Source organism: Grampus griseus (genome assembly GCF_964374135.1).
Source record: "Grampus griseus genome assembly, chromosome: 16".
NCBI classification, from domain to species: Eukaryota; Metazoa; Chordata; class Mammalia; order Artiodactyla; family Delphinidae; genus Grampus; species Grampus griseus.
This window is the reverse complement of record NC_139010.1, coordinates 47,716,874-47,732,812: the sequence shown is the minus strand read 5'-3', so window position 1 is coordinate 47,732,812 and position 15,939 is coordinate 47,716,874. Positions and strand designations below refer to the sequence as shown.

Here is a 15,939-nt window from a genome sequence, read left to right as displayed (position 1 = left end):
GGTTCTTAACCAGTCATCTATTTTTGGTCATTTAGGTTGTTTTCAATTTATCACTATTATATATTGTGAGATGAGTTTCTTGTATTTTTTCTTTAAGATAAATACCCAGAAATCAGATTATCAGTCACGGGGTAGTGTTAAAAAAACAACAACAAAAAAACAAAGAAAGAAAAGAAAGAACAGGTATGAAAGTGGAGTCACTTGCTCCCAGGACAACAAACTTAAGACTGAACTGTAGTTTCAACCCCTCTCTGGAGTCGAATTTTAAGCCAATCAGTCTGGAATGTCCGGATCAACAATAGTGAAGTAATCTGCTTGATGAGACCCCTGCTGCCCCTCCCCCAAATAAAGGTGACCTTGACTGAAACAATCTTTTTTTTCTTTTGCTAACTTTCTTATCCCATCCAGCTTCTGTATGGATGGGATAAGAAAGTTAGTAGCAAAAGAGAAATATGAACAGGTGTTCCTTGGCGCACCTCTCTCTTTACTAGATGAGATGCTGCCCAATTCATGAGTCATACAATAGAACCAACTAGATCTTCAAATTTATTCAGTTGAATTTTGTTTTTTAACAGCAGGAAAAATTCAAAGTACTTGGTACCTGATCTCAAACTGGAAAAATCTTGCTTAGTTAAGAAAGTCACACTAGTCTATAAGTTCCCTGTTAGCAGAGACTTTATCTTTTCAGATGATTGTTTCATAACACCTATTATAGTTTCTTAACACTTAAAACAGCCTTGCATATAGGTACTCAGTAAATATTTTTTACTGGTGTATGGCTCTACTTAGAGTTGTATTAAGGTATTCCCAATGACCCTGGAGCCAAGCTACCAACAGAAAATCAACTTCTTTGAGTACTAATTTGTTATCAATAACACAGAAGAAAATAAATCTGCTATTCACATTTTTTGTTTGTCTTCTATACTTAGAGCAAAAGTAAGTAGACTCTGGGTATATCTTCAAATAGAATCTTTGGTTTTGTAACTTTTTAAAGAAACTGGTTGATTCTGAACTTCTGTAGGTGATGGTGGTGATGGTAGTAAAGGTAGGTGTGTGTGGTGGTGTGGGCGAGATGAGGTTAAGGGCAGAGATTCACTCTCCCCCTTCACCAGTTTAAATATTTAACTACCTTGGCTGTTGGGTATTGTTTTGTGATTTCTTCAATTACAACCTAATGAAAATGACATAGCTGCAAGTTTGCAATTTAAACTTTGACCTAACTCTACACTCACAGCAAATCTCAGTGTCCTTTTTAAAAGGTGTTCTTGTTTTCCTCAAATTGCCTATAGAATTGTGAATTGGAATACTTAAAATCTTTTTGAGTTGCCAGCTTTTCTTAAGACATCACCGTTCTTAACACTAGATGGCATGGTAGAGTTATTATACCATTCTTGGAAAGTGAAGTTATTATACCATTCTTGGAAAGTGAAGTTCTCTCCAAATCAGAAATTTTCAGGTTTGAGAAACCTGAGGTGGCGGGCTATAGCTTGGATACAGGAACAAGTGTGAATTACCTCTGGGCTCTTAAATGCTTTTAACTGACTGTGTATTATGCCTCTTTTTCAACTTTATTATAAAAGTAATAATGCTTATTTTAAAACATAAGTAATATAGAAAGGATTAAAAGTGGAAATCACTATCTCATTACTCAGATATATCCACTGTTAACTTTTTGGTAAATCTTGAGATCTTTAAATGCAGACGTAAGCATTTCTAGAGGATAGATATGATATATGAAAAATGCTATTTTATAATATGCATTTTACAGAATAAACCACAGGCACCTTTTGTGTCACTAAATATACATCAACATAAAGAAAAGATATGGTTACAGAGGTTTCCATAGAGTAGATTTACCATATTTATTTAGTTAACCAATCTATTGTAACTTTAGGTTGTTTATAGAATTTTTACTGGTGTAAACAATGCTGAAATTAGGATCTTTAGTCTCAAAAAAAATTTTTTTTTACATTTTTCCTATTATTTTCTCAGATTTAATGTCTAGGTGAAATGATATATGTCTTTAAAATTTTGACATACATATTATTGAACCAATCCATTTCCATTACTACCAAGAGTGCTTCAGGCTCATTTTCCCAACATTTATGCCAACAGGGGGTTTTCTTATTCTTTTAAGTGTTTTTCAGGGTAAGAGGTGCAAAATTATACCCCATTGTTTTACTTTGCAGACTGAAAAAAATTACTAGTGAGAGTATACATCTTTTTTTCATTTTTTTGACATTTATCTTTCTTCCTTTTAAATCACATACTTCTGTGATCAGCTGACGACTCCTTTGGGAACTTGTCTTTTTGAATAGTTTTATTTTCTTTAAGACAATTATTTTAAAGTTTTTATTTAGTACTGGAGTATAGTTGATTAACAATGTTGCGTTAGTTTCAAGGTTACAGCAAAGTGATTCAGTTATACATATGCATGTATCTATTCTTTTTCAAATTCTTTTCCCATTTTGGTTATCACAGAGAATTGAGCAGAATTCCCTGTGTTATACAGTACGTCCTTGTCGGTTATCTATTTCAAGTATAGCAGTGTGTACATGTCAATTCCAAACTCCCAATCTATCCCTCCTCCCCACCCTTCCCCTTGGTAACCATAAGTTCATTCTCTAAGTCAGTGATTCTGTTTATGTTTTGTAAATAAGTGCATTTGTATCATTTTTTAAAATTCCACATATAAGCAATATCATATGATATTTGTCTTTCTCTGTCTGACTTCACTTAGTATGATAATCTCCAGGTCCATCCATGTTACTGCAAATGGCATTATTTCATTCTTTTTAATGGCTGAGTAATATTCCATTGTACATATGTACCACATCTTCTTTATCTATTCATCTGTCAATGGACATTTAGGTTGCTTCCATACCCTGGCTATTGTAAACAGCACTGTAAAGAACACTGGTGTGCGTGTATCGTTTCAAACCATGTTTTTCTCTGGATATATGCCCAGGAATGGGATTGCCGGATCATATGGTAGCTCTATTTTTAGATTCTTAAGGAACCTCCATACTGTTCTCGATAGTGGCTGTACCAATTTACATTCCCACCAACAGTGCAAGAGGGTTCCCTTTTCTCCACACCCTCTCCAGAATTTGTTTGTAGACTTCCTGATGATGGCCATTCTGACTGGTATAAGGTGATATCTCATTGTAGTTTTGATTTGCATTTCTCTAATAATTAGTGATGTTGAGCATCTTTTCATGTGCCTGTTGGCCATGTGTATGTCTTCTTTGGAGAAATGTCTATTTAGGTCTTCCACCCATCTTTTGGTTGGGTTGGTTTTTTGTTATTGAGCTGCATGACCTGTTTGTATATTTTGGAGATTAATCCCTTGTTGGACAGTTCATTTGCAAATATTTTCTCCCATTCCATAGGTTGTCTTTTCATTTTGTTTACAGTTTTTCTTTGCTGTGCAAAAGCTTTTAAGTCCCATTTGTTTATTTTTGTTTTTATTTCCATTACTATGGGAAATGGATCAAAAAAGATATTGCTGCAATTTATGTCAGAGTGTTCTGCCTATGTTTTCCTCTAAGAGTTTTATGGTGTCCAGTTAAGACAATTGTTTTAGAGCAAAACTGAGAGGGAGTTATTGAGATTTCCTATCCATTCCCTACTCCCATGTGTGTACTCTCCCCCATTATCAGTAACCCATGTAGAGCTGTACGTTTGTTACAACTGATGAACCAACAGATATCTGTTGCAGTTTTTTTACACTATCAATGAAATATCAGAAAGATAAAGTTAAAGAAAAATCCTGTTTAAAATTGAATCCAAAAAAATCTAGGAATAAACTTAACCAAGGAGGTGAAAGACCTATACTCTGAAAACTATAAAACATAGATGAGGAAATTTAAGGTGATTCAAAGAAATGGAAAGGTATCCCATGTTCTTGAATTGGAAGAATTAATATTGTTTAGACTGACAACTTAACCAACCCAAACGAAGTTTTTAAAACTTGAACAGAATTGGCCTAACATTTAAATTTAGTCAAGGAGGAAGTTGTTGTAAATTAAGATGGTTATCACTGGAAAGATACTATAGGTTAAGGATATTATATTATGGAAGCAAAGGTAATTAGAAAAGCAAAGCACAGATCATAAATAGTACCTACTGGAAAATTTTGCTTCTAACTTTATGGGTTCAGCTGGAAATAGGAGAAAACACATTTAAGCAGAAGGACTATAGTAAGCGAACGTAGTCTAGCTTTATACCTACATATTCTAATTAAAGATTTGTGCTGTTGGTGGTGTTAGGGGTTTCTGATGTAGTATTGTGTGCATATTTATGTTGTTGTTTTTAGCCCATATATTTCACATTTACTAATTTAAAAAATGTTCCTAGCTAATATGAATATTAGAGTCTGGAGGGGAAACATAAAAAAAATAATAATCACATCTCTATCCTTTTGAAGGACAGAAATATGGGCCTATGAGAGTCTATAGCAGAGGATCCTGACATAGATGGGGATCAGAAAATGTAGAGTTCTGAAGAATGGGTAGGAGTTATACAGATGACCAGGCAGTATAGAGCTTTCCATGTAAAGGATCAGCCCATTGAAAAAGAACTTGTCCCAGTGAAGGATCCTAGCATATGCAAGGGTCAGAAATGAGGCTAATGTGGCTCGAACAAAGTAACTGTGTAAAATGAAGGTGGTGAGGTAGAGGGGGCCTAGACTAGATACGCAGGACCACATTAAAAATGCTGTTCTCAATTCCAGGAGCAATAGGAAATCACTGGGAGTTTTCAATTTCAGGATGACATGGTAAGAGTTGCTTTTTGTAAAGTTCACCGTAACTGCAGTGTCAGGGGTGCATCAAAAAGGGGCTAGAGTAGATGAAGGGGACCGATGTGCAGATTCCTGCAGTGGTTCAGGAGATTGATGATGGTAGCATGAACTAGGGTGGTGGCTTTGAAGAGCCTGAAAGGGAATGGCTTTAAGAGATGTTGAGGAAGTGAGATTAACAGAACAGAGGGATAGATTGAAAGTGGATTTGAGGCAGAAGCATATGTCAAACATGACTCTTAAGCTAATGGCTTTAGCAGCAGAATGGATAGTGGTGGATACTGGAAGAAAGGGTATACGGGAAGACATACGGATTTGAAGCAGAAGAACATAAGTCAAGAACAAATTGCAAATGAGAAGTCTTTCAGACATAAAAGTGGAAATATCAGCTTAACAATTAGATATCTGGTCTGGAGCTCAAAGGAGAGACCTAGGTAAGAGATACATTTTAAAACTGTTGGCATATGTGTATGAACTGAAGTCATGGGCGTGGTAGAGATTATATAAGGAGAAAAATATTGGGGAAAAATGAAAAAGGCCTAAGGCTCAGCCTCAAGGAAATCCAACATTTATTGCCTAGACAGAGAACACAATCTTGGAAAAGAACCTGAAGACAGCCAGAGAGGTGGGAGGACATCTAGGAGAGTGTGGTGTCCCAGCACCATGGGTAACCACATTCTACTTGCTGTAATTCCAGTACCATGGCCATGGCTATTGGGCAAGGGGTAGGCTTTTGACCTAAAGACAACTGGCCTGCAGACTAACCAGAAGCCTATTACGTTTTCTGACACAAATACCCTTCCCTCTATTGGATGGTGGGTTAATGAACAAAATGGATTCTCTACACTGGAGATACCAGATGCCAGATGCACATAAAAAAGTGAGTGTTTGGAAGGAAGGGCAGAAGACAGTGACTTAGAAAGAAGCAGAGGCAGAGGGTAGTTTCACATCACAGCAGAGAAGGAAGCAAGGAGCTCCTGTTGCCCAGGGGGAGGAGACAACCCAGTGTCTAGAGTTATGTTGGATTCTAAACCAGCTTCCAATTTCTGAATATTTCCTTCTATGTGAAGCCAATCTGTGTGACTATAAATTTTTGTAAGTTCACGGCATGTGATCAGTCTCATCATCCTTATTTCCACATGTATCTTATATATAAAAAAAAGTACTACAGCTTAAGTCTGTTCCTTGCAACTTAAACTGCCCATGCTCTCCCTTTCTGCAGGACCTTATTATTATCTCATTCTTGTTTTCACATGAATTTCATCCCTTCAGCCTCTATCAGCCTCACTCTGATTATGTCCATATGTAGCCTGTGGATTCTTTTATGTACAAACTGCAGCAAAACTCATAAACCATGACCCACTAGTCCAGATTTGGAGTAGTTTGGCATTTAAAGAAACATGGTCTCAACAGGAATTTTCATCTTGTCTCTTTAATGGAGCACAAGCAATTTGTCTACACCCACTCTTATCAAAAGCTCCTTTTCTAACACTCCGACACTCCACAGAGGGTCTCACTCTCCTACCTTAACCAACAGTAGCAGCACCAAGAGATAAGCAGAGAGTGAGCTTTAGCTAGGGTAAGTGAATGTCCATAGCTTTGCATCTGTTCCCTCCTCATAATCATTAATAGTGCCCCTTACCACTGTCAAAAGTACTTCCATTTAAACAGAATCAAACTGATCAAGCTTGGGCCCCTCAGAGACCATGACTTTCATCTCATTCATTTGTCCCGTTCTGGAATAATTGGGTCAATAATGGGCTTTCAATTGATCAGTTCATAACAATATTGTGACACAAGCCTGTTAACCTGGTTATGAAGCATCAATTCAAGAAATTGATGTCATAATTAGAAAGTATGTCACCAGTAACAAAATGCACTTTTTCTTTTTTCCTTTGAGTCTTTAAAAACCCAAATGAATTGGATATAAATACTTCTCCTTTAAAAAGTATTAGAAACCTTCTCAAGTGCTTAGCGTAACAGGGTCTACTTACCAAGATTTAGCCTCCTTAAAATAGTTCTGACCTAAAGTCATCCATTTAGTTTTCTTGTGTATTTTTCAAAATATTCTTTTATATCAAAAGTGAAAAAAAGGCTCATATTTGTAGGTCTCTTAAATGCTATGTACATTGTTTAAAAAAATATTCTTATCTCCCTTTCTTGAGGTGCATTAACCATTTGACACGGTCTTCTAGATGTGGATTCCCATTCCTTATAGCAATTGATGCCTTCTGTTTTCTTTGTAATAAAAGTTAGGAGTACTGGACTCTAATCTCAAACCTCTTGAGTTTGAGTCCCACCACTGCCACTAATAATTCTGTGACTTTGGAAGCTTATTCAATATCTTTAAGCCTTAGGTTTTTTTCCTCTGTAAAATGGAGAAAATAATAGTTCTTATCCTGTATGATTCTTGTGTGAATTCAACAATAACTTGCATGTAAAGCACACTCCCTTGTGTAACAACTAAATAAATCTCAGGAATTCTTGTTACTGTGATTGTAGAACAGGAACAGATTATCAAATGTGAGAATCTGTATCATCCCAAGCACTTCTGATGATGATTCTTTCATCATTTAATGTAAAGCGAATCAGATTTTTTAAATTTAAGGTGCCTATAGTGGGGAAAAAATAGCAAAATGTCTTATCCCACTGATGGCATAAAATTCAGACTCAAAGTCTGTCTGAAAGTAAAATTTTGCATCCAGGTTAAAACAATGAGTCCTTTTAGACATACAGCTTTCTGGACGTGTGCCGTCTGTGGAGTTGGCCCATTATAGGCAGATGGTTTTATTGTCAGATTGCAGTGATTAAGTAATAAGGGAAGTCTTATTGTAAAATATCAGTCTTAACTTTGCAGTTAGTCAGTCCTTAGAGACTGTAGTTGTCATAAAACATCTGAATGGAAAAGTTGTATCAGAGGAAAACATGAGCAACTTTTTCATAAAAGTTGACTCCATCCTCTGTCTGCCTCCCTAAATTGCTTTATAGAGCAATGGCTCAAAGGGACTTCGCATCAGCTGCTGTCATTTTTTGTTTCTTCACTAGTAGAAGAAAAAAAGAAAATGCAAAGAAGGCAAGCCTATGGCCATGGAAAACCCATTAAAAAATAGCTGAAGTTTAGCATAACAATCATTTTTCTTCTGAAACACTTTGTAGTAACTTATTTACTCTCTTTCAATTAAAAACACTTCCCTACATTATACGTCCAAACCATTTAAAACGAGTGGTTGACTTCAAAGGAATATTTAGAGCTTTATTTTGTCCACACACTTTTTCCCTCTGATAGTGACATAATTGACATACTTCTTCTTATCACAGATGATGCCATTTGGAAGGCCTCCACAATGAGTATAGAGTGGCCTGTACAGTTTGCATGTGATTGATTTCTATAAATGGTACCACTTAATTACACTCTTCTTTCGCACAGGCCTTTGCTGGAGAACTTTTCTGTATAACAGGTTATCTGTTTCTCAGCTACAGCTGGCTGGGAATTCGGGAAAGGGCATGGTTAGCGAGGAGGAAGGAATGGACCCCTCATCCTTAGGAATATGGAGACTAACGCTTTTACTCCTGCCTCTTGGCCGTATTCTTGACCTAGGGACCTCTATCCAGTCTCTCTTCATATAGCTCTCATTTTGTGTGCTGTGGAAGGGAAGGGTAGGTAGCTTCATGTGAAAAAACCAAAGTCATGCTGGCATTGATGAAAGTGGGGGCCGACTCACACGTCAGTATGTTCACCAGAAGTCTCCATGATGAAGAATGTGAGCTGTGGAGTCAGATCTGAATTTAAAGCCCAAATTACCTTACAAACTAGATGTATGACATTGGACAAACCATATAACCCAAGGTCATGAAACTAGTAAGGTTTGGAATTAAGATTAAATCCCACATTGAATTATAGCATTTATGAGATTGAAGAATTCATATTAAATACATGCGTCTGCCTACCATAGGCAGATCAGACACCACAGATAATTTAAAGGGTGTCTGAAAGGCACACAAAAAAATCATGGAGCCTAAATGTTCTATTAGTTTCATTACTTATAAAATTAAGATATCTAAATATCTTAGTGATAACTGCATTTTGTGTGTGATATGTGTCTATTTCTCTGTATATATTGTAGCTTGTTAAAGACTTTTCTCCTTTCCGTTAGTTCTCATTTACTCTTTGACCCACTATAATTTGGCTTCTTTATTAAATTGAAATAATTGTTGAATTACAATATTGTATTAGTTTCAGGTGTACAGCAAAGTGATTCAGTATTTTATATATGTATAAATGTACTTTTTCAGATTATTTTTCCATTACAAGTTATTATAAGATATTGAATATAGTTTCCTGTGCTTATAGTAAATCCTTGTTGCCTTTCTATTTTAAACATATTAGTTTGAATCTATAATCCCATACTCCTAATTTATCAGTCCCCACCCTCCCTTTCCCTTTTGGTAACCATAAGTATTTTTCCTATGTCTGTGAGTCTGTTTCTGTTTTGTATATAGATTCATTGTATTTTTCTTTTTTAGATTTCACATATAAGTGATACCATATAATATTAGTCTTTCTCTCTTTGACTTTCCTCATTTAGTGTGATATTCTCTAGGTTCATCCATGTTGCTGCAAATGACAATATTTCATTCTTTTTTATAGCTGAGTAATTATTCCATATATATGTATGTGTATATACATACACATCTTCTTAAACCAACCGTCTGTTAATGGACACTTGGGTCGTTGGGTTTTTATTACAGAGTATCATGTCATCTGCAAATCATGACAGTTTTACACTTGCCTTCTAATTTGGATAACTTTTATTTCTTTTTCTTGTCTGACTTCTGTGAGTAGGACTTGCAGTACTATGTTGAATGGAAGTGATGAGAGTGGGCATCCTTGTCTTCTTCCTGAATTTAGCGGGAAGGTTTTCAGCTTTCTACCATTGAGTATTATGTTGGCTGTGGGTTTACCAAAATGGCTTTTATTATGTTGAGAAATGTTCCCTCTACACCCAGTTTGATGAGAGTTTTTATCAGAATGAATGTTGGATTTTATCACGTGCTTTTTCTGCATCCATTGAGATGATGATGTGATTTTTGTCTTTCCTTTCTTTAATGTGGTGTATCACATTGACTGATTTGTCTATGTTAAAACATGCTTGAGACCCTGGGACGAATCCAACTTGATCATGGTGTACGATCCTTTTTATGTATTGTTGGATTCACTTTGCTAATGTTTTGTTGAGGATTTTTGCATCTATATTCATCAAAGATATTGGCCTGTAATTTTCTTTTTGGTAGTCTCCTTGGTTTTGGTGTCCAGGTGATGGTGGCTTCATCAAATGACTTTGGGAGTGTTCCCTCCTCCTCAAAGTTTTGAAATGGTTTGAGAATGATAGTATACATTTTTCTTTGTATATTTGGTAGAATTCCCCTGTGAAGCCATCCAGTCTTGGCCTTTTGTTGCTTGGAGGTTTTTTTTTTTTTTTAATTACAGACTTGTCCATTTCTTCTAGGTTGTCCAATTGGTTGGCATATAACTGGTCATAGTATTCCCTTATTTTTTATATTTCTGTGGTATCAGTAATTATTTCTCTTCTATAATTTCTTATTTTATTTATTTGAGTCCTCTCTTTTCTTCTTGGTGACCCTGGCTAGGGGCTTGTTGATTTTGTTTATCTTTCAAAAAAAACCAGATCTTTGTTTTATTGATCTTTTCTATTGTCTTTTAATCTCTATTTTATTCATTTCCTCTCTGATCTTTATTATTTCCTTTCTTCTGCTAACTTTGGTTTTGTTTGTTCTTCTTTTCCTAATTCTTTTAGGTGGTAGGTTAGGTGGTTTATTTGGGATTTTTCTTGTTTCTTGAGGAAGACCTGTTTCACTATGAACTTCTCTCTTAGAACTGCTTTTGCTGCATCTCATAGATTTTGTTAAGCTGAGTTTTCATTGTCATTTGTCTCAAGGTATTTTCTGGTCCTCTTCGATTTTATCAGTGATCAATTGGTTTTTTAGTAGCATATTGTTTAGTCTCCATGTGTTTGTTCTTTTCTCATTTTTCTTTCTATAGTTGATTTCTAGTTTCATATTGTGGTTGGAAGAAAATGCTTGATATAAATTTGTTGAGGCTTGTTTTGTGACTTAGTGTGTGTTCTATCCTAGAGAATGTTCTATGCAAGCTTGAAAAGAATGTGTATTCTGGGGGTTTTTGGGGATGTAGTGTCCTGTAGATATCATTTAAGTCCAACTGGTCTATTGTGTCATTTAGGACCTCTGTTGCCTTATTGATTTTATTTCTAAAGATCTGTCTGTTGATGTCAGTGGGATGTTAAAGTCTCCTACTCTTACTGTATTCCTGTCAGTTTTTCCATTTATGTCTGTTAGTATTTGTTTTATATATTAAGTGCTGCTATATTGGTGCATATATGTTAACAAATGTAATAACCTCTTATTGTATTGATCCCTTTATTATTATATAATGTCCTTTTTTGTCTTTCTTTATGGACTTTGTTTTAAAGTCTACTAGTTTGATATGATTATTGCTACCCCTGCTTTCTTGTTGTTTACATTTGCATGAAGTATATTTTTCCATCTGCTCACTTTCAATCTGTGGGTGTCTTTCAACCTGAAGTGAGTCTCTTATAGGAAACATAGTGTAGGTTCTTGCTTTATTTTTTTATCCAATCTACCACTCTATCCATTTTGATTGGAGCGTTTAGTCCATTGACATTTAAAGTAATCATTGATAGTTATGTACTTATTGCCATTTTATTCCTTGTTTTCCAGTTGTTTTTGTGGTTCTTTGTTCCCTTCTTCTTCTTTTTGTTTTTCCTTTTGTGGTTTGATGATTTTCTTTTGTAGTATGCTTGAGTTCCTTTCTTTTTGGTTTTTGTGAACTATTGTATGTTTTTGATTTGTGGTTTCCCTGGTTTTCAAGTATGTTGACCCATAACTGTATCTACTTACTTTAGACTGATAGTCATAATAGTTCAAGCACATTCTAAAAATCTACATTTTTAACTCTCCTCTCCCACTTTTGTAATTTTGATGTCCTATTTTACATCTGTATGTTTATTATTTTGATTTTAATTGTAGTTACAATTACTTTTACAAAAATTTTGGATGGTTTTTTAATCTATGTCCTGGCTTATCTAAGTGATCTTTAGTCCTGACTATATATTTGCCTTTCCTATTATGATTTTTCCCTTTCCTGTAGATTTTTGTTTCTTTTCTATTTAGATAAGACCCTTCAATTTTTATTTTAGGGTAGGTTTAGTATTGTTGAATTCTTTTAGCTTTTGCTTGTCTGAGGAATGCTTTATCTCTTCTTCTATTCTAAATGATAATCTTGCTGGGTAGAATATCCTAGGTTGCACGTTTTTCCCTTTCAAGACTTGGTCTGCACAGTTTCTGCAGAGAAATTGTCTAATAGCTTTATGTGGGTTTCCTTGTAATTGACTCTTTGTTTTTCTCTTGCTGCCTTTAGAATTCTCTCTTTAACTATTGCTATTTTAATTATGATATATCTTGGTGTGGGTCTAATTGGATTCATCTTGTTTGGGATACTCTGTGCTTCCTGCACCTGAATATCTGTTTCCATCTTTAGGTTTGGAAATTTTTCAGCCATAATTTCTTAAATACATTTTTTTAAGTAAAGTATTTTTTTAATTAATTAACGAATTTATTTATTTATTGGCTGTGTTGGGTCTTCATTGCTGTGCGGGCTTTCTCTAGTTGTGGAGAGTGGGGGCTACTCTTCGTTGCAGTGCATGGGCATCTCATTGTGGTGGGTTCTCTTGTTATAGAGCACAGGCTCTAGGTGCACGGGCTTCAGTAGTTGTGGCATGCAGGCTCAGTAGCAGTGGCGCACAGGCTTAGTTGCTCCGCGGCATGTGGGATCTTCCCAGACCAGGGCTCAAACCTGTGTCCCCTGCATTGGCAGGTGGATTCTTAACCGCTGCACCCCCAGGGGAGTCCCTTAAATACATTTTTGATTCCCTTCTCTCTCTCCTTCTTCCTCTGGAGCCCCTATTATGTGTAACTTGTCATGCTTTGTATTATCCCATAGATCTTGTATTTATTTAAATTTAATTTTATTTCTCTGTTTTTATACTGGAGATCTTATTAGTTACCTAGTTTATACATATTAGTGTGTATATGTCAATCCTAATCTTCCTATTTATCCCACCACCACCACCACCACCACCACCACCACCCCAACCTGCTTTCCCTCCTTGGTGTCCATACATTGTTCTCTACATCTGTGTCTCTATTTTTGCCTTGCAAACCAGTTCATCTGTACTATTTTTCTAGATTCCACATATATATGCGTTAATATACAATATTTGTTTTTCTCTTTCTGACTCAATTCACTCTGTATGACAGTCTCTAAGTCCATCCACATCTCTACAAATGACCCAATTTCGTTCCTTTTTATGACTGAGTAATATTCCATTGTATATATGTGCCACATCTTCTTTATCCATTCATCTGTTGATGGACACTTAGGTTGCTTCCATGTTCTGGCTATTGTAAATAGAGCTGCAGTGAACATTGTGGTACATGACTCTTTTTGAATTATGGTTTTCTCCGGGTATATGCGCAGTAGTGGGATTGCTGGGTCATATGGTAATTCTATTTTAATTTTTTTTCCCTAGTGATAAACAAATCTCTATCCTACTAAGTACAATGGCACTGAAACTGAGGGCACCAAAGGGAGGGCTCAAAGGAAGCTATGTACAAATAACAGTGATTGGATATTAAGTAAACTGCTATAAAGTTTTAGAAATTATTTTCTGTACAAACAACATTTTAGAATGGTTGTGTCATCTTGTGCCATATTTAAAGGAAAACTGCAGTTAGCATAAATTAAAGTAGATAATATGGTTCCTTACCATATCAGCAAATTTTTATCTCCATATAGATAATTACTAGTGTGTCATTCCATAAACCTATATAAAGACCCACCCAACCAGAAGAGAAACCACAGTTTTCCTTTAATGTAAGCCTGTTTTTGTGTTAAGAGTAAAATCCTTACTGGTACTGGTCAGTTTAAAAATGTCTCCTGAAAACTTCTAATTTGTGGATTTATGGGGTGGCATTAACCAGCATCTGGTTTCTATTCTCTGGCAGAGTTTTGAACTTGAATTGTGATAGTAGCATTCAACATTATCAGGGGTAGTGGGTAGGGAAGGTCCAAAGCTCTGCCAGTCCCAAATCCATACAGTTGTCATTCCAAAGAAGAAGGTATTAAATCATTTATTGATTACATATGATAATGGATGATACACAAGCTTCATTCCCACCTATAACTTTATCTGGTACCATAATTCAATTTAGATATATTGCATAGGATATGTGCCAACAATCATATTAATAACCAAAAAACTCCATGACTTTGCTTGGGTGACCCTTTTCACAGTGAACTCCAGGTCACAACACAGTAACTGTCAGTTCAGCTACACCGAAATTTCTGAAGACAATAGGTTCTCCACCAAAGCAGGGTGTAAGTAAATTTTGAATGGAATCTGGCATCACCCTGAAGGAATTCTAACTTCACACTGTTGGGATAGTTTACCAAAATGGCTTCAGAGTAGACTAACTTTACACAGCACATTTAATAAAAAGACACATTTATTCAGCGTCATGATCAGACTATTACACTTAGCAGTCAACAGCATGGGTACAAAAAAAAAAAAAATCTACATTAGAACCCTTTGTTGGAATGCTTTACACTTTCCACAAAACAGAAACTAAGATAATCTGTTATACAATTAGTCACAAGTACAGTCCTCAAGTTTTTTTGCCCATACACGTGAGTACTGTCTAAAACATGACTTCTTTGTAGCAGCTAGGCCCTGCCACCATGGTGCTTGGCTGAGTTCACAAATCCCTTGTACCCTGTAGCTTCCCTGTCACTTCCCTCTCCTGGCTCTCCTCTCCTGCTAAGCTTTGTTTCCTGGCAGTAATTACAACCTCCTGCCACTGCCATAGCTCCTGCTGCTGCTGGAACCACCATAGCTACCTTGGTTTCGTGGTTTGGCAAAGTACTGACTTCCACCACCATAGGGGCCAGAACTTCTGACTCCAAAGTTTCCTCCTTTCATGGGTCCAAAATTGGAAAATTGATTGTTGTAATTGCCAAAATCATTGTAGGTTCCACCACCTCCAGAATTGCTCCCATCATTACCAAATCCATTATAGCCATCCCCACTGCCACCATAGCCACCACCACCATGGCTGCCACCAAAGCCACCTCAACCACTGAAGTTTCCTCCACCACCAAAGTTGTCATTCCCACCAAAACCACCTCCACGACGACCACCAAAGCTTCCAGAACCACTTTGACCTTTTTGGCTGGATGAAGCACTAGCCATCTCTTGCTGAGATAGGGCTTTCCTTACTTCACAATTGTGGCCATTCACAGTGTGGTATTTCTGAATGACAGTCTTGTCTATGGAGTCATGGTCATCAAAGGTTACGAAAGCAAAGCCTCTTTTTTTGCCACTGCCTTGGTCGATCATAATTTCAGTCACTTCAATTTTCCCATACTGTTCAAAATAATCTCTTAGGTGATGTTCTTCAGTGTCTTCTTTAATGCCACCAACAAAAATCTTTTTCACAGTTAAGTGGGCACCAGGTCTTTGAGAATCTTCTCTTGAGACGGCCTTCTTTGGTTCCCCAACTCTTCCATCCACCTCGTGTGGCCTTTCCTTCATGGCCACACCCACCTCCTCCACAGTAGCATACATGACAACCCGGAAGCCTCTGGAGCGCCTGGTGCTTGGATCCCTCATTACCACACAGTCTGTGGGTGCTCCCCACTGCTCACAATGGCTCCTCAGGCTCCCATCGGTTGTTTCAAAGCTCAGACCTCCGATGAAGAGCTTCCGCAGCTGTTTGGGCTCTTTGGGAGACTCTGACTTAGACATGACGACAGTGGAGGGGGGAGACGTCAACGATGCTTACTCGGTGGTGTCTATCGGCAGAAAGCTATTTGAATTTTTTTGTTTGTTTGTTTGTTTTTTGTGGCACGTGGGCCTCTCACTGTTGTGGCCTCTCCCCTTGCAGAGCACAGACTCCGGACACGCAGGGTCAGCGGCCATGGCTCACGGGCCTAGTTGCTCCGCAGCATGTGGGATCCTCCC

General features: G+C 36.8%; 1 pseudogene across 1 annotated transcript; it reads right to left on the bottom strand.

Moving 5' to 3' along the window:
* Positions 1-14,760: 14,760 nt before the first annotated feature.
* Positions 14,761-15,723, bottom strand: LOC309834354 (heterogeneous nuclear ribonucleoprotein A1-like; annotated as a pseudogene). The gene has a single exon. The product of its transcript is annotated as a heterogeneous nuclear ribonucleoprotein A1-like (transcript).
* Between the last annotated feature and the right edge of the window lie 216 nt (positions 15,724-15,939).